The 24612-nt window shown below is 34.4% G+C and overlaps 1 protein-coding gene and 1 long non-coding RNA gene across 6 annotated transcripts in view; both read left to right on the top strand.

Annotated features, from left to right (window-relative positions):
* The window catches only part of LOC135131743 (uncharacterized protein), a 228195-nt gene that overhangs the window by 95165 nt on the left and 108418 nt on the right, over positions 1 to 24612 (top strand). The window lies entirely within an intron of this gene.
* On the top strand, positions 1527 to 1920 carry LOC135122839 (uncharacterized). Its single transcript, XR_010279469.1, has 3 exons — positions 1527 to 1562; positions 1628 to 1705; positions 1790 to 1920. It is a non-coding gene; the product is annotated as an uncharacterized LOC135122839 (long non-coding RNA).

Genomic DNA, 24612 nt, shown 5'->3' with positions numbered 1-24612 from the left:
TGCGACTTTTCAATTCATAGTTTAAATTTTTTACGTTGTGCACTTTGTGTTTTTATTATTTCTCAGTGACTACTTATCTATGCGATTAAAATATTTTTTTTATAAATGACTACACGAAATTAAACTAATTAGTGAGCTGCCATGAGTTGGAGTTTTTATTCTAATCAACTTACACATTTTGTTGTAATATTATATATATCTGATGTATTCGGCCCTTTGTTGAAATGAAATCTGTTTTACGTTAACGAGAGTTAACATACATTTTTAATTATTCAAATTCCTAAAAATTTATTGCTGTTTATACAGACATTGCTGCTCTTTGCTTGTTTTGCGTTTCGTCTCAAAGATACCGTTCTTATAAACTTCAAACGGATCTGAGTGAGAACCTGCAACGTCGAAAAATTACAAAACTAATGGTTGATGATTAAGGCGAAACCGGACACGATTTAGTACTAGCAAAAACTCAATAGATGGCGCGGAATTTATTTCACGATTTTTACAAAAAGTAATGAATTTTAGTAAAATATTTTGGACACATTAGCCAAAATAAATACATAGAAATAGATACAACGTTCAATTTTTTTTTAAATTGTTTTATTTTTTGAAATACACATACTTACCGACACATTGTGATAATTTAAAAAAATCTGGTAGCCAGCATAAATAAAGCATTATCCACAGAACGTAAATATAAATTTATTTAATAATTATAACCAATAATAATAACATAAACAGAAAAATACATTTTTCTTTGATGTTGCGCCGCCCGATATACTCTCACGGAAGCAGTTAATTTGTTTCCCCCTCTCCCATCACAACTTCAAGAAAACTGCCACCAGACGAATTTCGTGGAAGTAGAAACCCGATCTTGTTCATTTAGGATAAGATATTCATTTTCCAATTTTTGTAAGCCGTTGTGTTGTGGTGCAGCCGTGGTGCAAAATTGCTTAATTTTTTATTTATATAAAACTCAGGTAAGTAAACTAAGTAACTATTGCTTAATCTATATAGATACCAAATAATTAAAAAGTGGTTACGGACGTACCTTTTCCTTCTTTTATTTCGTTCGTTATTCGAAGAAAAAAACAAATTTATAAATTCCACCACAAATCTAAACAATTTTTCAATTGGCAAATTTAATAAGAATACTACCGGTACATTATCATATTAAATAAAAATACATAGCAACATAAAACGTACGAATTTAGAATAGTTACTTACATGTAAGTACAAGTATAATAAGAATCATAATGGCAAATGTATGGAAATGACTTTAATTTGAAGTATGTGAATCGTCTAATAAAAAAGTTTTATACGTTTACTCACTATTACAATTGTAGGAAGATGGACTACAGATACTCTACTAAGGGTAAAAATCATTTACGACTTAGTAGAAAAAGAAAAAGGTCTACTGCGAAAATAACTTATACAATTAATGTAAGTAAAGACTTAGTAAAAATAGAGTTATGATATTCTATATTTTAATTTTCCAAATTTTCGTGTCTATAGCAAAAAAAGGAAAGAAGTTCAAACACCGAGAAAAATACCAACCAATCTACAAGGTAAATATTTATTGATAATGTTTAAAATATCTACTAGTCTTGAAATGTTTGTACCATTTTTATAGTTCTCTGACCTCAGAAGGTAACAACAATGTACCTACCTCGCACGCAGAAGGGGAAAGTTCAGTAACAGAAGATACTACGTATGTTGAATAATTGAAATTAATTAATTCTTTATAATTAGTTTGTATTTTGACGATTACTAACAACGTAAGTTTTGTAAATAGATATGAAACAGGGAATGAAAATCGCAGGAATCAAAGACAACTTACTTTATCTTCAAAGAGAAAAAAACGAGTAGTGAACATTGGACTCCTGAATTGGAATATTAAAAGGTGCACACTTAATTTTAACTACATATTATCTACTCGTATTTACACAGAATATTTTGAAATTTGACGATTTCCAGGTCAACTTATAAAACAAACAAAACATGTGAAGATGTTCCTCTGTCTAACGATCAGCAACATGCGAACGCAAGGTAACGAGCATTATTATTAATACTACTTTTTTTTTATTTGAAGTAATTTTATGCAAAACTATTTCTCCTAGAGATACTTTGGTCACGAGTAATATATATGAATTTGATGAACCAGACGAAGAGTCACCACCGAATCAAACAATCATTCAGCATGAGTAATAATTATTTACTATACATAATAACAAATGTGTGCAATCCTTATTTTTATTTTTAAGGGAGCCTATCACTGATTTAGAAAATATGGTTGTCGAACAAATACCACCAAATCCTGGAAATGATCCCCTCATTAATGATATATATGTGGTAGATTTGTAGTTGACGGTAAACATTTTTTGAAGGAATTACGAAAACTGGAATATCATCGTCATGAATGCTTAAGGAGTTCGGACGGTTATTTCAAATTGCTAAAGTCTAGTTGTAAAAATTTAATATGGCTTTTACAATTCCAATGTCCATACTGCAAAATTACTAAAACTGTTGCAAGTGAACCTCCAACAGCAACTCCAAGTACTCATGATGACGCAAAAGAGAACAAGCAATGTATGCCTCAAACAAGCACCTTTCAAAAAATTACCACCACACGTCAACTATCATTGAGTGGAAGTGCCGTCTGGGGTACAATCTCAACAGGGAACGGACATTTTCAAATGGAAGAAATTTTTTCAACTATAGGAGTTAAAACTATAGACCAGAAAACATTTTCCAAAATAGAAATGAATTTGGGTAAAGTAAGTAATAGGTATATGAAAAGAATGATTGATGGCTAAAGTCTTTATACTTGTTATTGTTCTAAAGGTTTGGCATGAAATTCTGTTCGAATCTATGATGGAGACAGGAGAAGAAGAAAAAAGATTGGCTATTGAAAGCGGTGATGTAACTTCAGATGGAACACCTTTCATCACCGTTATAGTCGATGGCGGATGGTCTCACCGTAGCTACGGGCACAGATACACTGCCAACTCGGGGGTGGCGTGTGTCATAGGCAAACGCACCAAAAAACTTTTGCATTTAGACGTACTTAATAAATATTGCGCTATGTGTCTCTACCGAAAAAAACAAAATATGACTGAAGGACACGAAAATTGTTTCAAAAATTGGAATGGAAGTTCTGCTGCTATGGAAGCCGATATGTTAGTACAAGCTTTTCGACAAAGTAAAACTTTGCATGGTTTGGAATATAGACGTTTTATTGGAGATGGTGATTCAAGTGTATTCGCACGACTTTATGAGAAAGTTTCATATGGACGAAATATTGAAAAACTGGAATGTGCAAACCATGCTATAAAAAACTATACCAAAGCACTTTGCAAAGTACAAGGCGTTTCTAAAATTATTAGGTCAGTGCTTACGCCAGGAGTGGTCAGACGTCTGAAGATAGGGGCAAGATGTGCTATAATTCATAATTCAAAAGAGAATCAGAATCCTGAAATATTAAAAGAGGATTTGAGAAACGGACCAGCCCATGTATTCGGCATTCACAAAAATTGTAAAAATTATTTTTGTCATTCAGACAAAAGTGAAAAGGTTTTAACAGATAATGAACTTGCTGCATATAATTATGTGCACGAATGTCTTAAGCCCTTGTTACGAAAAGCACCACGGCTTGTTACTAATGATACCAGCAATTTGGCTGAAAACTTTATGTCACTTGTGGCAAAGTTTGTTGGTGGAAAACAAATTGATCGTGGGAAAAGAGGAGCCTATACTATACGAGCTCGAAGTGCAGGTCTTGATTTCCAATATGGTCTTATGTGGCACTATAATAGTATGAAAAAAGTTATTGGGAAAAGTCCTTCTTGCTTGGTGAAACGGCTTGGGGAGAAACGCTTAAAAAAACAAAGTAACACCAGAAGATCGCTATTTAATTCAGGAAAACCTAGACGAAAAGTAAAAAATAACAATGACGGTTGTAAAGATTATGGAGAATCGTGCCATAAACTAGATTTGGATGAAGAAGAATTTAAAAAAGAAAAAGAACAATTTCTCAAAAATATAGCCCTATCGTGCAAGGAAGAACAAGACAATATTGAAGAAACTACCAGAGGACAACGAGAAAATGAGGAATGGTTTAACCAAAGGAAAAACAGATTAACTGCATCACTCTTTGGCTCGGTGGTAAAACGCAGAAAATCTAGTAGTTGGGCCAAGTTGGTAGAACAAATTTGTTATAAAAGTTTAATAAATTGTCCAGCCATTAATTATGGAATATTGAATGAAAAAACGGCGATAACCGCTTACCAAGAAAAAACAAAAAATGTTGTAGTTGAATGCGGCCTCTTTGTTGATTTGGAAAATGGTTTCCTAGCTGCTTCTCCGGATGGTCTCATTGGAGAAAATGGAATCCTTGAAGTTAAGTGTCCAAAGAGTGCTGAAAATTTAACTGTAGAGGAGGCTTCTAAAACTTTAAAGCAGTTTTACATAGACAAAAAACAAGGCTGTCTAAAAAGAACTCACGACTACTTTTATCAAGTCCAAGGGCAATTGCATATCAGTAATCGTGAGTTTTGTGATTTTGTTGTATGGACAAGGAAAGATTTGTACGTTGAACGTATATTTAAAGATGACAACTTTTGGCAAAATAAAATGTTCCCTAAATTAAAATATTTTTATCATGAAGCATTACTGCCAGAACTGGTAGATCCCCGAAAGTGTAGAAATATGCCTTTAAGAGAACCAAATAAAAATATATTGTTTTAGACTATTTTTTATTTTAAAATATCAAAAGATATTTTTATCTATCATATCTAAAAGTATTGCAGCTCCAAAAGAATGACGTCATCCTCTCTACAGATGTAAGTCGCGTGCTTATAAACTAGTTGGCGGCGCCTGCAAAAGGCTATGGTATTTTACTGTTTCGTACTTTATTATTAGAAATATGTAAGTGGAAATGTTGTTAACAAATTTAGTAGACATTGTAGTATTAGGGCCGGCTAATGAAAGTTTTAATTTTTTGAAAATTCCAAAATTTATGTTTATTACTTAAAAAAAAATCATATATTAAAAAAAATTGAACGTTATATCTTTTTCTAAGATATAACTATAAACGAATATCATTTAAAATTATTTTTATACCAAATATTGTTTAAATGAACAGTGAAATAAATTTCGGTATGTTTTGTCTCTCTCGCACACTTGGTCGTCCGGTTTCGCCTTAACGTACAGAATTTTGTTGTCTTCGTACCTAAAGCCGAGAGTTAGGCAAACGAGCATGTTTCGATTTAAAATTACTTTGACAGTCTCCTAATGATAACAAACAGATTTGAATAGCTCAACCATGTTGATTTATATATGTGTGTCCTATACTCCTATATAATATAGTTTTCTTTTTTTTTTTGACGTGACAACGTCTTATAATTCGATTGAGCCGGCTGCACGCACGAAAAAACATGACTCATGCGGCGTTACCTCGCTCTGGCGTTACCTCGCTCTGAGGCGTTCCATGTAAGGCTTGAAGTGCAAGCGAGAACGCGGAACGAGCGACAAAGAGGCACAATCGGCCTTCGCGTTCGGCAGCGTTCGCCATCCGTCTCTGTTCGGGTTTCGGTTTTACCTACCAACCGCAACCCTTGTCAACAAGCGTCCCCAACTTTCTCTTCTACCTGCAATGTATCGCTTCCGATTTTAACAACTTTGTACATAGACTCCGAACCGTCAACAACAAGTAAATACAGTGTTACACAGCACATGTTTGTGTTTTCATTCATATCAATCTTTTTCGGTACGTATGTATGAATAACAATCATACATCCCACATTGGTCCTTCGAGCCGGATCTCTCCACATGTGTGATCCAGTGCTGTGAATTCAACAATAAAACGCGGTGGTGCCATTTTTCGACGCCTGTATCGGGAGACGTGATCTACCGGCCATCGGAGTTCCCTACCGGACAGGAGAGCAGCGAATCCAGCCCATCCAGTCGTTTCATCCAAGGTTCCAAGTGACCTTATCACGTTTTTGGTAATTTTCGACGCCTATATCGGGAGACGTGACCTACCGGCCATCGGAGTTCCCTACCGAGCAGGAGAGCAGCGAATTGAGCCCATCCAGTCAATTCACCCAGGCTCCAGGTGATCTTATTACGGTTTTGGCAATTTTCGACGCCTGCATCAGGAGACGGGATCCAGCCATTGGAAATTCCCAACCGGACAGGAGAGCAGCGAATCAGTCTAGCCGTCCCAGGTGCCAGAGGGCCTTATTGCGGTGAGTGGGTTCCAACTATTCCTTTTCTTTATCTATTTCCGGTCAAGCACGCATTCGACCGTAATTGTACGTCATTTTATTTAAATTTCATTGGCAAGTACCATTTACCTTGCCCGAACTGTACCAGTTTTACGTATTTCAACTAAGCGGTTTTTCAAATGGTTATGACGCGTTCGCAAACTTTCGATGCTCCACACATGGCAGGCGCGGAAGGTGACGACAATGCCGAAACATTTTCGGACTCAAATCCTACACCAGAGGATGCAGGAAATTTACAAATTTTATTCTTAAAAAGAAATCGCATTCACGACGAAATATCGCGTTTCAAGTTGTGGTTTGAAACAAACAATCTAAGTACATCCGCTTCTCGACTAAGAGTAAGATTGCGCGATTTTGTACGTATTAAGGCTCAGTTTGACAAAATCCATTCTCAAATTGAAGCTCTTGATGACGCCACCCCCGATTTAGAACAAGCTACCACAAGACTTTATTTTGAAAACGCGTATTACGATTTATGTGCAGATGTCGAAGATGCTATTGAACAAAAACGCGTTAACACATCTTCACCTGCACCGCAAGGTAACGCACCTACGAGCACACCGTCACCATCGGTGCAGTCGCTCCCGAATGTTATTAAACCGTTTAGCGGAATTTATACTGAATGGCTACCTTTTTATAATACACTTAAAACACAAAAGGTGTCCACATTTACAGCGGCAGTAAATCGCAATAGTACACAATCCACTTGTTATTTTTGTAAAAAATCTCATTTAATTTACAACTGTGTTACCTTTTCAAAACTCAGTGTTTCGGAAAGAAGGTCTCAGGTAGATAGGTTGAAATTATGTCAAAATTGTCTCAAACCATCGCATACGTCCGATAGCTGTAAATCTATGTCATGTAAATTATGCCAATTGAAACATAATACACTTTTACATAGTGACCAACCCTCCCATTCAAACGAAAACCAGCCTAGTACCAGTGGAGTTTATTGCTCATCCGCCCTTTTTCCACAAGCCGTTTTGTCTACAGCAATAATTCTAATAAAGGATTGTAAAAACAAATTTCAAAAATTCCGGGCTTTGTTAGACGTGGGTTCAGAATCGCATTTTATTACTGAAGCCGCCACTAACAAATTGGGTTTAAGTACAGAAAATGCAAATGTGGTCGTAGCAGGTATTCAATGTTCAAATACGACCGCTAGACAAAAGGTTCAGGTACAGATCGAGTCGTTGCATTACTCATTTACAACAGCTTTAAATTGTCTGGTAATCCCAAAAATTTCGAAGAACATACCTGTCCGTACCTTTTCTAAAGATGAGCTGGACATACCTGAAGCGGTAAAACTTGCCGATCCTAATTTCAATTTGTCACAGCCAATCGATCTGTTAATCGGAGCTGGATTATTTTGGCAACTGTCATGTGTAGGTCAAATTCAAACGATAGGACATGGCTTAATATTACAAAAAACTTCTTAGGTTGGATTGTAGGAAGGCCATTGCATGGATGCCCCACCAGTAACACTCGTCAAAATCTACATTGCGCGGTCAATAATGTCAATTTAGAAAACCAAGTTGAAAAGTTCTGGAAACTTGAAAGTTATTCAAGCGATGACAAGTCGCTCACAGCTTCTGAAATGCAACAGGAGAACTATTTTATTAACAATGCCACTCGATTGTCCAACGGACGATTTCAAGTCAGATTAACCTTTAGCAAGAGTTTCCCAATTTTGAGGAATTCGAAAGAAATCGCGCTTCAACGATTGTACTCATCGGAACTTAAGTTCGCAAAAAATATTATGTTAGAAATCAACTATCATAATTTTATAAAAGAAAACATTAATTTAGATCATATGCTTTTACTAGGTTCATTTACAGAGCAAAAAATCGAAAGTAAACCCCATCATTTTTTGCCTCATCATGCGGTTTCCAAAACTGACGGGGTCACTGAAAAGATTTGCGTAGTGTTTGATGGGTCAGTCAAACCATCAGTCGGAAAAAGCATAAATGCTTGTCTCAGTACAGGGTCAAAAGTACAAAACGACATTTCCGATGCAATAATTCGATCTAGGACGCATGAGGTCGCTTTTACTGCGGACATTTGTAACATGTATCATCAAATTTTATTTCAACCCGAAGACAAACGATACGAAAAAACTTTGTGGTGGGATGATCCCGTGCTTTACCAAGCATATGTCACTTTAGCCAAACGGGCTTCGAATACAAATTTGCTGAATGATTTGACAACTAACCACATCAATTTTCATTTCATTCCGTCTTCCGCACCACATATGGGGACTATCGGGGAAGCAATGGTCAAATCTGCGAAAAGTCAGTTGAAGCGCGTTACTGGTATATTTTTATTTAATTTGCAAGAAATGCAGACGTTGCAAATACAAGTCGAAACGTGTTTGAACTCGTACCCGTTAACCGCCATGTCCAAAGATCCAAATGACCTGACTCCTTTAATTCCCGGTCACTTCCTCGTTGGAACCCCTCTAACTGTTATTCCAGAGGATAACGTCACCACGGTCTCAACGAACCGGCTCTCCAGGTGGCAACAATTCAGCCGCACTCAGCAGCAATTTTGGAAACGGTGGACAGCAGAACATATGGGTCAATTTCATCATCGCCCAAAATCGACCAAGGCCAGCCGCAACAGCATAAGGTGGACGATTTGGTGGTCGTTAAGGAAGACCACACACCCCCGATTATATGGACCACTGGGACGCGTTATTACTGTTCATCCCGGTCTACATAGCCCCATTCGCGTAGTGACAGTGAGAACCGCGCATGATGTGATTAACCTGCAAGTGACTAAGCTGTGTGTGCTTCCGACATAAACAAATGTGCAGTGTCTAAATTTACCCCTTTTTTTCTATGTGTTCTGTACTCTATTTCATTGTCAATGTATGCACCTGTCATGTAGACACATATTATGTATTTCATATTTGTAATTGTTATACTTTGTCATGTTGAAAGTTAGTTCTTTCAAGGCGCCGGACCATGTTCGGGTTTCGGTTTTACCTACCAACCGCAACCCTTGTCAACAAGCGTCCCCAACTTTCTCTTCTACCTGCAATGTATCGCTTCCGATTTTAACAACTTTGTACATAGACTCCGAACCGTCAACAACAAGTAAATACAGTGTTACACAGCACATGTTTGTGTTTTCATTCATATCAATCTTTTTCGGTACGTATGTATGAATAACAATCATACATCCCACAGTCTCTCTCCTTCTTCCGTATGTTTATAACAGCCACTATGTACATCCCATCATGGAAGTTGATACCGATATACCAATTCTTCTTTGTGGCGACTTCAACACAAATGTGAAAAATGACGAAACATTCATCAAATTCATGAAAGACATGTTTAATGTCGATTGTGCATCAGACGTTAATAACTCAACAACACTAGGAGGCACCACCATCGATTTGATTTTTTCAAGACACATTAAACTCGAAACACTCCCTTTCATTTCCTACTTTTCCTATCATCGTCCTATTCTCAACAGAATAACACAGATTGTAAGAAATTAAATATTACACATGTTTAACAGTTGTAAAACAATTGCTCAACGCACATTTATACTTGTAAAAACTATTAAATTGTAAAAAAAAATTGACATAATTGTATTTATGCGTATAAATAAATCTAACTTGATCAATTTCATTGTGATTTCTAATTACCTCCTTCTCTATATACATACAAATCTATTAAACAAATGAAATTAAAATTTTCTTTTGAAAAATGCTACCATTCCATCAGTATTTTCTTAAGACGTTGTCACGTTCAACTATCGTCAGTAAACCGACTTTACAGACAACCGATTTTTTGTTAATAATTTTTACGCATGATGGTTTTATGAAATTTGTTAATTAATTTGTAAAAGTAGTCATGAAATTTGCCCTATAGGGCTATTATTTTTACACAGGCCATTATATGAGCCTTAGTTAATTAGTATAAAGTGAAATTTGCAATTTGCGTAACAACTTGAAATGTGTCTCTAACGTGTATTTTCAGATATGACCGAAAAAATTATTTCAAATTTATACTGCATGTAATTGTAAATATTCTTTATGTATTTGCACTGTTTTGATATGTACAATTTGAAGCGTTTCAAGCTTGAAATATTTTTAAATATTCTTTATATAGTAAACTGAGTTGACTTGTACCTAGTAAAACTTTACAGCCCCACTCACGGACAATAGCGGACAATTGTCCGCTAGGTACTAGGTACAGGTCAATTGAGTTTACTATAAATGTGCAATCAGATGTACTTGTCAACTAGTAGCAGCAACAAACTGTGTTATTTTCTGAAAAGTAAAGTTTCAGTAGTACGTACAGTCAGTTCGGCATGAGACTGTGTATTTGGGGTGGGCAGCGTTTTGGGTGGGAAGGGGGGTTCGTAAGGGGCTGACTGTGAGTTTAAAACTGAGGTTTCGGGACTGGGACTGGTGTCATTCGGCCGCCGTCTTGTAAAGAAGGATGCAATTAGTTTTTTAATATATCTCCGTAACGGTGATTGTGACAAAAAAAAGATAATCTTCTTAGATAGCACAATTTTCTATAACTTTTATTAATTAATATATTTTTGGCGTAACGTTAATATTAAAAAAGTTACGAACAGCTTGCACATCATGAAGACTGCATCTAAAGTTTTTCATCCCCTAATTTTTCATATTTTTCTGTCCACAATTTTTTTTATTGTAAATGTTATGCTAAAAAGCTATGAATAAAGGTTATGGATAATTATGGTATCTACAAAAATTCCCTTTGATTCACGGGTACGGAGATAAAAAAAATCAACTTTTCAGGATGGTGGCCGAATGACGGCACCCTCAGTCCCGAAAACTTAGTTCTATACTCACGACCAACCAGCCCATGACACCCATGAAAAAAGTCGCTACCTACCCAAAAACACGATGGTTGTCCTTTTTTTAACGCCAAATTTACTGGACTGTTGTTGTAGTACGATTGCCATCATAGTTTGCGTTACTTGAACTGAACAAATTATAACAGCTATCATTACATCATATTACGTTCTAACTTTTGGGTCCTAACATGAATTAGCAATGATTGATTGCAAATATTACGAAGATCATATATATCTCCATCCCTTAATTCGGTTCGTGGTGGAGATTAGTTAGTGACTTCCACGTCTTCGCTGCCTGTCATCGCAGTGACGTCAATAGATCGACAAGCTCAAATGTGCGAGTAGAGAAATTCATAAAACTGAAATTTTATGCCAAATCGATGTGTTAACAGTCGTAAATCGGGAAGCGATCATGTAACGAAACGCTTCGACAAATCATAAGATCGAAGCTCGCGGCTCGTTGCACAGGCTGCATCTCGTGATCCGACGTCTAAAGCGTCTACTTTCTAAATGATCTATGACTCAATGGCTTAGCATGACTTTCATGATCTATCGCCCAATAAAAATACGTTCATCATGATCGTCGGTCGCATACATCATCTTTTACGTTCGCTTTTTCATGCTTCCTCATTCTATATACCCGCAAACTGAATTTAATCACAAAATAATAGAAAGCAAATAACATTTCCGTAAAACGTCGTTGGATAAACAATGCTTACATATTTATCAGCATGGCTGCTCATTTTACTGCATAAACCTCTGAAATAATAATGTTTAATCAACGTTGTACCTTGATAGCTGAGGACGTTCACATCGGTCGTTTCAACATAATGAAATGTTTGACATGTTCAGGTTGATATCACATGTTATACAGGAAAAGCATACGACAACTTTTAGCCGGATATCGTAGTTATTCTGTTATTTCATTGTTATGTTACGACAATAACTAGTAATGTTAGTGTTCTACGGTCGTTTCGGCTATGGTCCTGCAGGATTCAGCTAATGTTAACTAATGCACGACCATTATTGAAATTTCTCCAACTCCATTGTAGCTACTAAACCGTCGGGAAGGTTTACAACCGGAGTTAACACGGATTTACCTGAAGCACCGTGTTTCAATTCGGTCTTTAGGACAGGACGGGATTTGTTTCTTCATCAACAGTTTGATAAAAGCGTAATAGGCCGATGCACTTACTACTGAGAAGATTTTATATATCATTTTAAGAGTTAGTTACAGTTAATAATTACACCACAAAGAAATATCTGAGTTTTCACTTATTTTGTCGCTAATTGTCTAGGAAGCGACAATATTAATGATATATTTAATGGCGTAGCAGAACTGTCTAATGCTTGTCATTTACTTTTTGTTTAATGTATGGAAATTGTAGCAATTATTACTATTTTTAATCTACAGTTTCTCTTCTCTTAAAAACCACGCAATACATTCAGTGATATCTTATTTTTTATTTACTTTTTGAATTCCTCAGTTCCGAAGTTTTAGAGATCACTTGAGCGAGAGCTCCCAATGTGTCTTTCTTTTAAAATAAGACGATGTGGTATTTTCTTTAAGACAAAGGAACTATTATCGATTTTATCGTCACTACACCGTATTATATGTACTTATTTTAATAATGCAATTTCAAACTTTTTTGTACAATATTGTCTTGATTTGTTATAAACTATTATAAACGTTGTTAGTTCATTATTATATTTACTATGAAATAGAGTTCTATTTTTAAAGGTAAGGTATGGTTAAGAAATACATCAACACGCTCAAATTTTACTATGTGACACATTTTTCGGAATTTAAAAAGTCAAAAGCGTGTCAAGCTTTGAAACTTGTTTGAACAATACAAATCTATAATCTCAGTTAATAAAGTGATATCGTTAATTTTGGCACAGGTGTAGGCCCACACTGGCGCTTGTTTGATCAACATATTGGCTCAATTAAATTTTTAATGAAGGGTTGTGCCTCGATTTAGGTGCTCAACAAAGGGTAATCTAGAAAAGTGGAGTGATAAAGAAGCGTCTCTTCTAAGAGAGGATTAGAGAGAAACTTGGGTGCGTTATGTCCAGTTCAATGACGTTTCAGGATTATATCATCCCGTTGGCGCATTAGAAGGGAGAATCTCTGTGAAAATTTAATCCTCATATTAAATTCTCACAAAACAGTTTTCGCTGTAATACCCTTTCAATTACTTGATTACGCTTTTGCATGCGAAATAGGGGCAAAAAATAAAAAAGGGCGATACTGGAATTGAGGAATTTCCGTTCTGATTGCGATGGACTTTATGCCTGGAAGTGAGTTTTTTCGTAGCTGTTATTACGAACAAATTTTAATTAGAACTTTTTAGTAGCCGGAATAATGCGGACATTAAGAACGGACGTTTCGGCTTGTTGTGCGAGAGTGTCGTGAATCATTAGGGTCGTATCTGGCTCGTAACTTTTAATCGGCGTCTCCTAGCAGCTCCCTAGATATTAAACCTTTTAACTTGGGCATTTTTCTTGTAACTGTCACAGATAAAATGCTCTCGGCACTCACGGGGCCTGGTGATAACAGCCGTGTCGCTGACATGTTTGGATGGCCCAGTTATGATGGCTGTAAATATTTCACTCCGATAATGTAAACATTTGTCAGCCGAAAGCTTTCTTGATTTGCCAGAAGGAAGCGTTCTCGTCGCCACCTACGTCGTTCGGCGTCGATTAAAAATTTATGCGAGTGTTTCTGAACTTCTTCACTTTAGATTTTACGGAACGGCATCGACGATAAAAAGGCAAGAGAATTTTTTTTACTACTTCTAATTACACTGCATCAGCAACCAGAGTCGTAACGACCTCTTGCTTGAATGGCGCAGTCGCTGGGATATTAGAATTATAAAAACAATTTACGTCGGGAGATAAAACACTTTTTATTGGTGCGCTAAAGCAGGAGGACGAAGTGTAATGTTTCAAAATTTTTAAATTATGGGAGGCTTTCAGGAAAAGGCATTTTTTCACGAGCTAGTCTTTCATCAGTACGGATTCTGACAAGGCTGCCTACAATTCTTACATTCGTGTACTCATTGTTAAGAATCCTTTGTCTTAAACTTCAGTAATTACTTTGCTGAAAATTTTGTGTTTTCTGTGGATATGATAGGTGTATGACACAAAGGTCTGGCATATGCATCAAGAATGTGTTAAGAGGTTGAATTTTTATAAACGCCATTATGTTTAGTTTAATGGGAAACTTTGTAAAATATATCACATGCACCACGCTAATTTAAACATTTTGCAATAACACCCTACATTATGTGGTGCCACAACCTTCAGTTCTTTTGACAAATTTACTATAAAAAACAACCATAAGTGACAATATAAACACTCAGTATTTTATATAAAATTAGTGTCTTTTTTTATAAAAAAAAGTCAAAAGTGTTAAAAGTTTTGTGATTACTATGCTTTAAAAAATCAGAAACAGTAGAAGGAAATTATTGGACCAATGTTTGACCACATCGATAATCTGTAAGTTATTCTCAGCAAGTCCAAAAACTCTTTCGAAGAGCAAACTTTAAAGAAAAGTATATTTGAAATCCGATAATGGGTTAGTTCTTCATCCTTTTCCAATCACACGATCTTTTCGCATGTTATTATTACGCATTTATTATCTATAACATGTTACGAAATGTTCAGTGTCATTATGCGTTAGAGTTAAATTGAAACTATAAGTATTACTTTTTCTGAGAAGAACACATCAGGAGCTTTGAAAAAAGTCTAGTTCTTACTCTTCGTTCAAAACGGCTTTCTTCGGTTTCAAACTTTCAGATTTTCTATTTAGCAAAGTAAATAATAATTGTCCATATCAAAAAAAAAAACACTTGAAACCATGACCGTTAATTTGTGACGTCTTGACACACCCGGAAATATGGACATTTTCATTTTGTTTTAGACATGTTTGCAACATAGACAGTTGAAATGGAGAATATGCTAACAAAATTTCTTCATTTACACCGTATGCTTTCTTGCATTTTCGTCATGAATGAATCTTCGTATTCTTCTTGGTATCTTGGGCCAATCTTTGTTGGTAATAGCGATTTACTCGCTACCTAAGCTTTATCATGTTTATCGTCAGAAACTACAACCCAAGCAGACTTTTTTCCTTCTATGGTTAAGATCGGAAAACACGGAAATTTAAACACACTTTTTTATGAAAAATAACAACAAAATAATTATTATTAATTAATAATAATAAAATAATTTTTGTGAAAAAGATTTCCAACTAAAATTTATTTTGAGGGTCGTGAACTGGATAACCTTAGAACTTATAAGGTAAATTACATTTAAAACAATAAAAGCAAGAGTTTTTTTATGGAGATTTATTTAATTTACTGAAATAAAAAATGTTGAATTAATAAACCATTCAGATTTTATTTTATCATCAACAATATCTGTTTCGAAAACAGTTGTTTCAGCATATGTTCGAACTGTCGTAAAATGGTGGTACTCCTTTTTTATGTTTTTATAGATTTTATTGTTTTTATGAACTGAAAATGATAGTTATTTATTATATAAAACGACAAAGGGTTTCTTTGGCTATCGAGTGAAAGCTGTTAGTTAATTTCCCGTTATTGTTGTGTATAATATTCTATTTTTTCTACAGCAGGATATAAACACAATATGAAATAGTATATTATTAGCCAAGGTAGCAAAGTCAAGCATTCTAGACCGAGCGCAAATTAGAACCCGAGACGTGCAGTGTCGAGGGCTCTAAAGCGCGAGGTCTAGAAGTGGCATTACAACCGTGGTTAATATACTATTTTTTTTTTCACTAGTAGAAACCATAAGACAATAAATTGAAAAAATAAACGTTCACTTTTTTGACGCAACATAATTTTGTTTTGATTTCTAATCAAACTTAATCTAAATCTTCAACACAAAGAAAACCGTTTACACTTGTCGCTGAATTAATCATTTTATCTTACATCGTCTACCATCAACTACCATGCGTATACTTAAGTAATGTTAGTAGTACACATTTATTCATTTTTTAAGAAATAATCACACCAAGTATTTCGTACATAACCTCAGTCTTCTTTTTGAACCTTGGTCGCAAAAGTTGAACTTTGCCACCTCTAAATAAGTCCACATTTGCATGCTTCATGGCTGCTAGTGAAAGAAATGTTAAGAAATTTAAATATCAAGCTCAGTTTTCATTTTTACAAAAGTGGACATAGAAAAAATGTGTGAAAACGAATTGAAGAAGAAAAATTGGTGTCGTATGTACGTAGAGCAGGAAGCGTTAGAAGCAATAGGTAAATTATTGCCTCAAAAATTGTGTACGATCTACGATAAAGAAAACAAGACTTTTCAAAAATGGAAAAGTGAGATTAATGAAAATATACTTCTATTATTCATAGACAACAATGGTGTAGTTGACAGACAACAAAGTCCGTTAAAAATATACGTTATAATTTAAAAAAATGTTTGCGAGGCAACGCCGGCGCCATATGTGCGTGCAATTTATTGTATAAAATTAAACTTTCGGTTTCAAGCTAAAAACGATGGTGTTTACGGAATTTTAATATGTTATCATTATTAAGATATATGATTGCAATCTTTTAACTGGGACACTCTGTATATTATGGTAGAATTTGATCGTACAGAGTTGATACCACCCGTATAAATTAATTTTTGAAAAATGATGGAATATAAAAGTGCAGTATTCGGACCGACTAAAAATTGGGACGTACATCACGTCATATTGTTAGTGTCAGAAACAATTTGATTTTGTTAACAGAAATCAAAGAAATAAATGAAAATATTGGCACTGTGAAAAAAAAATTCTAACTGAAATTATTATATAAGTTTATAGATATATTCGAACGTCATTTTGTGAATGATGAAAATATTTTGAATTAAAATGATTTATCATGTATTAAAAAACAACTGATTGAAAAACTTATTTTCATGCAATATTGTCAGGGTGGATCCCAAATTTCAAAAATACCTTGGTTAACTAAAAGTAAAAACTGTATTCGAGATCACACTTTGAATATATATATGTAGACATGCCTAGTGCCTTTATTATTTGATAAATCACATAAAATAGCCGAGATCCAAGAATTAATTATTTATCTATATCATTTGAATATATCCATTTGTAAGCAACATTGTCCTCGCTGTCGGTCTCGATTAAACCAGCTTTCAACAAGAAAAAACCGCATTGAAATCAGCTCATCCGTTTTGGATCTACGGTGCCATCGACAGATACCCAGACTTCAAAGTTATAACACCCTTCTTTTTACGCCGGGGGTTAAAGAAAGTACACTTTATTTTTAATCAAAAGACGTACTTTTTGAGTTCATTATTATGTAGATGTCTTGCTTTCATGATCTGACAGACAGTATAATAAAAATAAAAGTGAAACTTTTTTGTAAACTCAGGCTTTAATATTTCGTTAGTAGATATTCACCATTGTGACACTCTGCTAAAACTATAAAATTTGTTATCTACAGAATCTGTTGGTTTTATTTTGGTGTTTCTGAGTAAAAACGCTCCACTTATTTTGTGGTTAAAAAGCCATTACTTTGAGCTTAACGAAATCCTTTCTTTCATTACCTCATTTTTCGTAGCAAACTGTTACGATATCCGAAGAAATAATACTCGAATGACTGTTTCTGAAAATAATGTTTTGTTGTAACGAGCAAGACACATGTTGGTGCAATAAAACAATGAAAACAACAACAGACATTATCATTAGCTTGGGGGGTTAGCAATGTGGTGGTCGATGGCTGGATGCCGTTCTGAAGGCCGACCCGAGCTGCTCGTAATGTCACATCAAATGTGGACTGACGGCGCGTGTGATTGACGTGCAGGGTTGCCAACAGCCGCCCGGAGCGCTGAAAACCCCTGCCGACCGCACCGAACAACTTTACGATGCTGTCCGCAATATATGTTCACAGCCTCTGGCAACAACTACATGACCGCACAACTTGCCACTAAAAATCTGACTTATCCGTCAAGAGGGGATGTGCTTGACGTTTGTGAAGGCATGTTCACATAAGAAATTCAGCTAATTTATACACTTATTCGTTAGTTAAATACAAGTCAATAATTCATTTCACTGAAGTGGCATTGCAGGATTTATTATGTTTTCTTACAACTTGACACATTAAAAGTCCTTGTGCAGTGACACTTGATTATGGCAACTTTAGATTCTTTTGTGGGTAGCTTATCTTGCCATAATTGTAATAAGTGTAATATAATATGTATGTACTATGAAATGATCCAACTGATAATTCAAACATTTTTTTTGTTTACTTAGAAAAAGTTTTTATAAGCTTTTATACGGTGTTGATAGGTATATCTCATCCGCTTTTTCAAGAAAATTTGATCAAAGGTTATTTGGACAGAACTTCCCTTTTTTCTGAAGAACTAGTCCAATAAATCTCAACTCTTGGAATAATTATAAAATTAGATTTTCCGATGTTTGTTTTGTGACAACTATAAAGAAAAAAACCATCGGCATAAATATAACCAACGGGAAAAATGGCTCTCAGCAATAATAAGCTTTAGCTTCAAGTATTTATTTATCCATTGGAAGAATGTCTTAAGTAGAATTTTGTTTGATTTGAATGAGTTTGTTGCCTCAAAAGAGAGGACTAAAATTATTAATTGAGCCACGGTCGAACAGAATGTTCTGAATATTATTTTTATGATTCTTATTAAACAAAGACGTACGCATTCTCACCTTTTCGAGAAAATAGGATAAGTCTTTAACTTGATTAATACAAAACTTGTAATGACGTCATAAAAAGATAATGCACAGTGCGTGAGAAAAAGAGAAAAAAGAAATATCGAAGTATGGCATCGAACTTGTGACCTCCGGTCCGCATGCTGATGTCTATCCTGAGTTAGTGGAAATATGCTATTATACTGTGTTAATTTTTTTGTGAACATATGGCCGTTTGGGGAAAAAACTCAAATCGGATTCGTACCCCACAAATATAGGAGTTTGTTATTGTATAACATTTAAATCATTTTAAAATAGAATTCTTTGAAAAGACGTCATCAAATTGTTGGTGGGGATGATTAACCAAATTTTGGTTACCGTTTAACCTCCTACATGATATTCCTAATATACGTATGTATAAAATTTGATCGATTCACTAGTTTCGGAGATTATGTGTCTAATAAAAATGGATACAGATGCCAGAGAAACGGACAGACGACCGGAAACGGTAGACTAGTTTTTCGTACTCTAGGGGCCATGAAATGTCGAGAAAACATAAAAGTGGCTATTCATCCAACATACTCGATTGTTATACTTCCTGAGCATAAGCTAAGTAATATGTAAACCTATATTGTTTTGTAAAATATAATTGAAAATGCAACATTTTTATGATAATTGTTTTAATTATTGCCAAAATAAAGTATAGTAAACGCACTTTCCTTTTTGTATGAACCAGATGTGTTGGGGTTTATCCAACAGTTGTCTTAGTATTATACGATAATGCACAAACCTAGTGTCAATACGGACAGTTTGTAAATTCAATGTCCCTGTGAATGTATACCTTTATTAATAAAAGTATCCATTTCCAAGCACAGTGAATACTTTGATTAAAACCGTAATGTCAGTGTATACATTGACTAGTGAGTGTACAGGGTGATTTTTTTAACCTGAAACTTTCAAATATCTCGAAAAATAAGCACTCTACAAAAAAATTCCCAGATTCAAAATTTAATCATCCTATGGGGGAAATATTTTAGTGCAAAAAACTAGTCCCCCGCCCCCTTGTTGTAGGTGAAGCGTGGGGTAACTTTGAAATCTTAAATAGGAACCCCGAATTCTTATTAAAGATTCGGATTCTACAGCTAAAAGTACGTATGGTTTGTTTAAAACATTTTTTTATATTCATGAGTCATGACAGATGACGCTGTAATAAACGAAATTCCATTTTTTTCAATGTCTCCTACTGAAGACCTATGCATACAATTTTGCAGTAAAAAATACCATGTTTTCATTGTAAATAATGAGTCACCACATTATTGAAGGCAATTTGAATGGTGAAATGTACCGAGATATTTTGGAAAATGAACTGCCAACTGCGAAGATCTCCGTCACCGCTTCTAGGCTTCTAGGCCACACATACTAGAAAACCCGTAGGCGTCGTATAGATTTATTTCGTAACAATACATTACGTTGAAGCAATTCTTTTGTTATTTATAATTTCCTTCAACATATTCGATTTTTTTAAACATTGGTGCTTCCAATATAGTAGATTACTTTCTCAGTTTTTTTTATGCATTTTCTTGCTTGTGTTTTGAATTCTCTTAATACCTTTCTTTTTTTTTTTTTCTTAATTGCTACAGGATTATTTCGCAAAATAGATACTACTTTTATTCCGTCTTGCGTTTCAGTTACAATTCTGTGTTTTAGAAAGGGATGGAAGTATGTCCATTGAAACATATAATGAAGAGTTCGTTGTCGTTTGGAACTCCTATTTCATTTGTAATTTGTTGTCCGGCTCAACAAGCTGATAACTTTGTTTGGCTTAATTATAGTATCTTTTTTTTTTCGTTTGGGTTGAAGCTATTCGCGTGAGGTAACTGAAACTCATTGTTAACTAAAGTAGATTGGAAACAGGGTGAAAAACAAGATAAGCAACCGAGGTTGTTTATAACAGAATTGTGAGCGTGGACAGAATATGGCGCGTGTAGTGTATTAGCGTAAATAAATTATTCAACATGATTTATGCGATGTAATTAATTTCACAATGGTCAAAGATTTAACCAGTCGATAAGACGACGTCGCATTCTGCCCTTTGCGTGCTTGTTTCCATGGGACCGTATTTATGTCCGTTTAAATACATTCACACTTGTAACTCTAAAGAATGCAAGCTCCTTAAACATGCGGCCTACCTCATTATGTGTTAATAAAACGTCAGGCAACATGGTTTACGCGCTATTTTTTTTATTATGTATCGTTTTTATGCTTTATTGTTTCGTCGAAAAATTTTGATAATTTTATGAGGGTTGTAAAAATTGCTTGCGAAATTTCAATCTCGGTAAACACGCACGCGGTTCTATTTTCGTATTCAAGTCCTTTAATGTTTTTCTCGTAAGAAAATTACTTTTTACGAAGGTAAGATGGAAAATCAAAAATCAAGTAATATTTTTTCTTTGATAAGGGAATTGCAGGAAGAGGGACGTCTGAAATTTGCGAGCCGTGAAATAAGTCGATCAGAAGAAAGCTAAACAAACGAGAATTTCAGCGAAAAGCAAAGCATTTGGGAAAAGGAAATATCGTTGCTGCTTGACGAATACGTCCTCGAGTTTACGGATATGCTTCGATTTTTAGATTTAAGAGATTATTAAGGCGGGAAGTAATTCGCGAAGTCGTTCATCGATGAACAACTTCAAACGTTCACGTCGAGCAAACTTTCTGTGTTTATTTAAAAATATTCTTGAATATGTTCCCGAGCATTAACATACAAATAGTGCTACTTTATGAATATGTTCTAATTATTGTTATTTTTTTTTCTATTACAGGTAAGACTTCCCTGTTAAAGCCACCTCATCAAGAGTAAGTAACATCAAGTAAAAAATCTTTAAAACCGCGTTTTAAACGTTTATTAAATAAAATTTTAGTTCACAATTGAACCGAAAGTGGGAGAAATAAATAAAGCTTAGATTGCGGCGAAAAATGTTTTTTTCCCACTCAATTCTAGTCGATCTTTATAACAGTCGTAATTTTCAATTTCGTTTTAACGTTTTGAAACAGATTACAAATTCTATCGCAAGTATCAGTGTCGAAAAAATTATCGAAATTACGGCGAGGAAACAAAATTTCATCTTAGTAAATTTAACACTAAAAATAAAGCAGAAATAATCAGTTTTAAAAAATTCTTGTTTATAATCAGCAAAATTTACAATAATTGTATCTTTAATGGCAACTATACACAATGTACGTAATTGTGAAATTGCATCTAACAGTTTGTTTCAGCTAAGTAATAATCTACATATATCATAAATAATTGAAATACATATAAATATAAATTTGCCGATTTAATTAAAATGTAACTTTAGGAATCTCTTGAAGACCATACATTGGAATAATCAGTTAACATTACTAACAACCAATAAATTTGTACAATTGGAAATTTTGCACTGAATTGTTGTACTAAATTCGGTTTATTGGGTATAGTCAAACCAAATTAACATTGACGATTGTTTATAAAACAGTGCGACTGGTTAAATGAGAAAAAAAAGGTGAATAAATCAGCAGTAGTGATATGAAGATAGGCAACCAAAAAAACACACGTCCACTCATACATTATTGGTTGCTTTCAATGAATGTAGTTAAAATGCAAAATTAAAAATACGAATACATCTGGTTTATACATTGTTAGCAGTTCTTAAATTCTTCCATAAAATTTTAGATATAGAAAAGTTCAGTACCCCAGGGTTAGTTAAATTTAGCAATGACAATAAATCATACTCCTAATAATTATTATCACTTAGTTCTAATACTTATATTTTCCGCAAACGTTAGTAAACCACATTTAAGCATACATTGTCTTTGTTTGTAAATATGTTTCGTAAAAGTTTATCTGGTAATACTTTGCAATATATATTTTATTTTTCCTGTGTTAGCTTAACTCGTATGTTTCTCCAGGTTACATCTTCTAAACTGAATAGACGCCCCGAAAGAGGAGCATTTACTTCGTCTATATAAGGGCCATGATTCAGAAAGCGCGAAAAAGTAATTTGCATGATGTGTTTGATTAATTCTAGATCTCTAGACATACATATATTTAGAAAGGTTGCGGACTAAATATAATCTTCCATGCTTCAGACCTTTCGCTTTGAACTCCTTGTAATTGTCACGAAATTGTTCAGCCATACTACTTTTACCAAGGTAGAGTCTGGAAGCACCTCCAAATGGGATTTGATGTGTCCGCACCGACTTTGTTCCAGTATGTTAATTTCCATTTCAGAAAACCTATTACCAATGCTAAGGTTGTAGTCAGCACAAAGGTTAAATCATAAAACCGACTATCTGTGAAGAAACCCATTTCTTTTCCTTTGGAGATGAGGGTGTAATCTGAAGAATTAATACATTTTTGAAAATTTTATTGAATATTTCTTGAAAAGAACACGTGTATTTTTATTTAATGTTACTAGTTTAATGTTAATACATAACAAAAAGAAAATAAACGTCAATAACAGTAATTTGCAGGCGTAAATTGGTTAACACAATACCGGATGTCGTCATATTTTTTGTTTGTTCTTAATAATCTTTCCTATAGAGATATTTTTTAACAACTGACCTTGAAGTTTCGATTAGTGCAAAAACGCAATTCCATAATAATATAATCTGGCTGTACTTCAAGTACATATATGATTCTCTGAACCAAGATTTTTATTCCACGTGTTTATACACACTACATAAATGAGATACTTGATTGAATATTTGTACGCCTGCGCTTTTTTCAATGCCAGTGCGATTTTAATCGGGTAAACTCGATATATTCACTAATTTGAATAACAGTTTGGCGGTCAAATCGGAAAATACGGTATGGTGTGTTAATTGTTAGCAGTAAGCCAACAACAGAAAAAATTGCCATTCTTTTGACAGTTTCCACTTACAATTTTGACAGATTTTGTTTAAAATGTGCGCAGATTTTTTTTTTTATTTTAATAAACCATATAAAGAGAAATGACCATTTTAGAATTGTTCCGAAATCACTTGCAGTAGTATGGAAAAAAGCTGACAAGTGGGTGGATCTCACATTTGCTCACGGACAAACAAAAAAAGTTGGTCGAAAGTTGTTTCGACAGAACTTCTCTCACCCCTGAAGTACAATGAAACATACCCAGCATTTTCGAAAAATTATAAAATTTGAATTTTATGAGAACCCCTATAAGTTGAAATAAACATTATGTAGAATTGTAGATATGTAATGTTAAAGCAAATGTAAAGAAACGTGCTACGCGTATGTTTCAAATGAGTTTTTACTTCATAAAATTTTGTGATGACGTCATCAACATTTTTTTTGCAAGAATATATATTTCAATTTAGATTGGTGCAATGTAATACTAATAATAACAGTATTATATTCCCAAATTTTCGCGAAAATGGAGTGAGCCGTTCTTGATTTGATCAATAAAATAGATTCATTAATTTTTTGAACCACTTGCATAAGCAAATGTAAAAAATATTAATGTATTGATAAATCACAAGCAGGCACGTAACCAGCCTTTTATTTTGGAGGGGCCCAGCCCGGGCACAAATTTCAAATAAGGGGGCCTTTAAAAAAAGTCTTGATTAGTATAAATCAACATTTTACTTGGATCACAACCAGTATATAAATTTAATGGGGTGCAAATAGTTGAAATTGACAGGTATTTACTTTTAATATTGAGAGGTAGAATAATCAAGATTTTCACGTTAATGCGTTAGTGACTTTACTGTACGGATATGTTTGCTTTTTGTATATAGGTATGTATA

Source organism: Zophobas morio, unplaced genomic scaffold (genome assembly GCF_036711695.1).
Source record: "Zophobas morio isolate AGI-343-1 ecotype UQ-CSIRO unplaced genomic scaffold, CSIRO_AGI_Zmor_V1 ptg000002l, whole genome shotgun sequence".
Classification (NCBI taxonomy): domain Eukaryota; kingdom Metazoa; phylum Arthropoda; class Insecta; order Coleoptera; family Tenebrionidae; genus Zophobas; species Zophobas morio.
The sequence above is the reverse complement of the archived record's forward strand: the minus strand, read 5'-3'. Positions and strand labels throughout refer to the sequence as shown.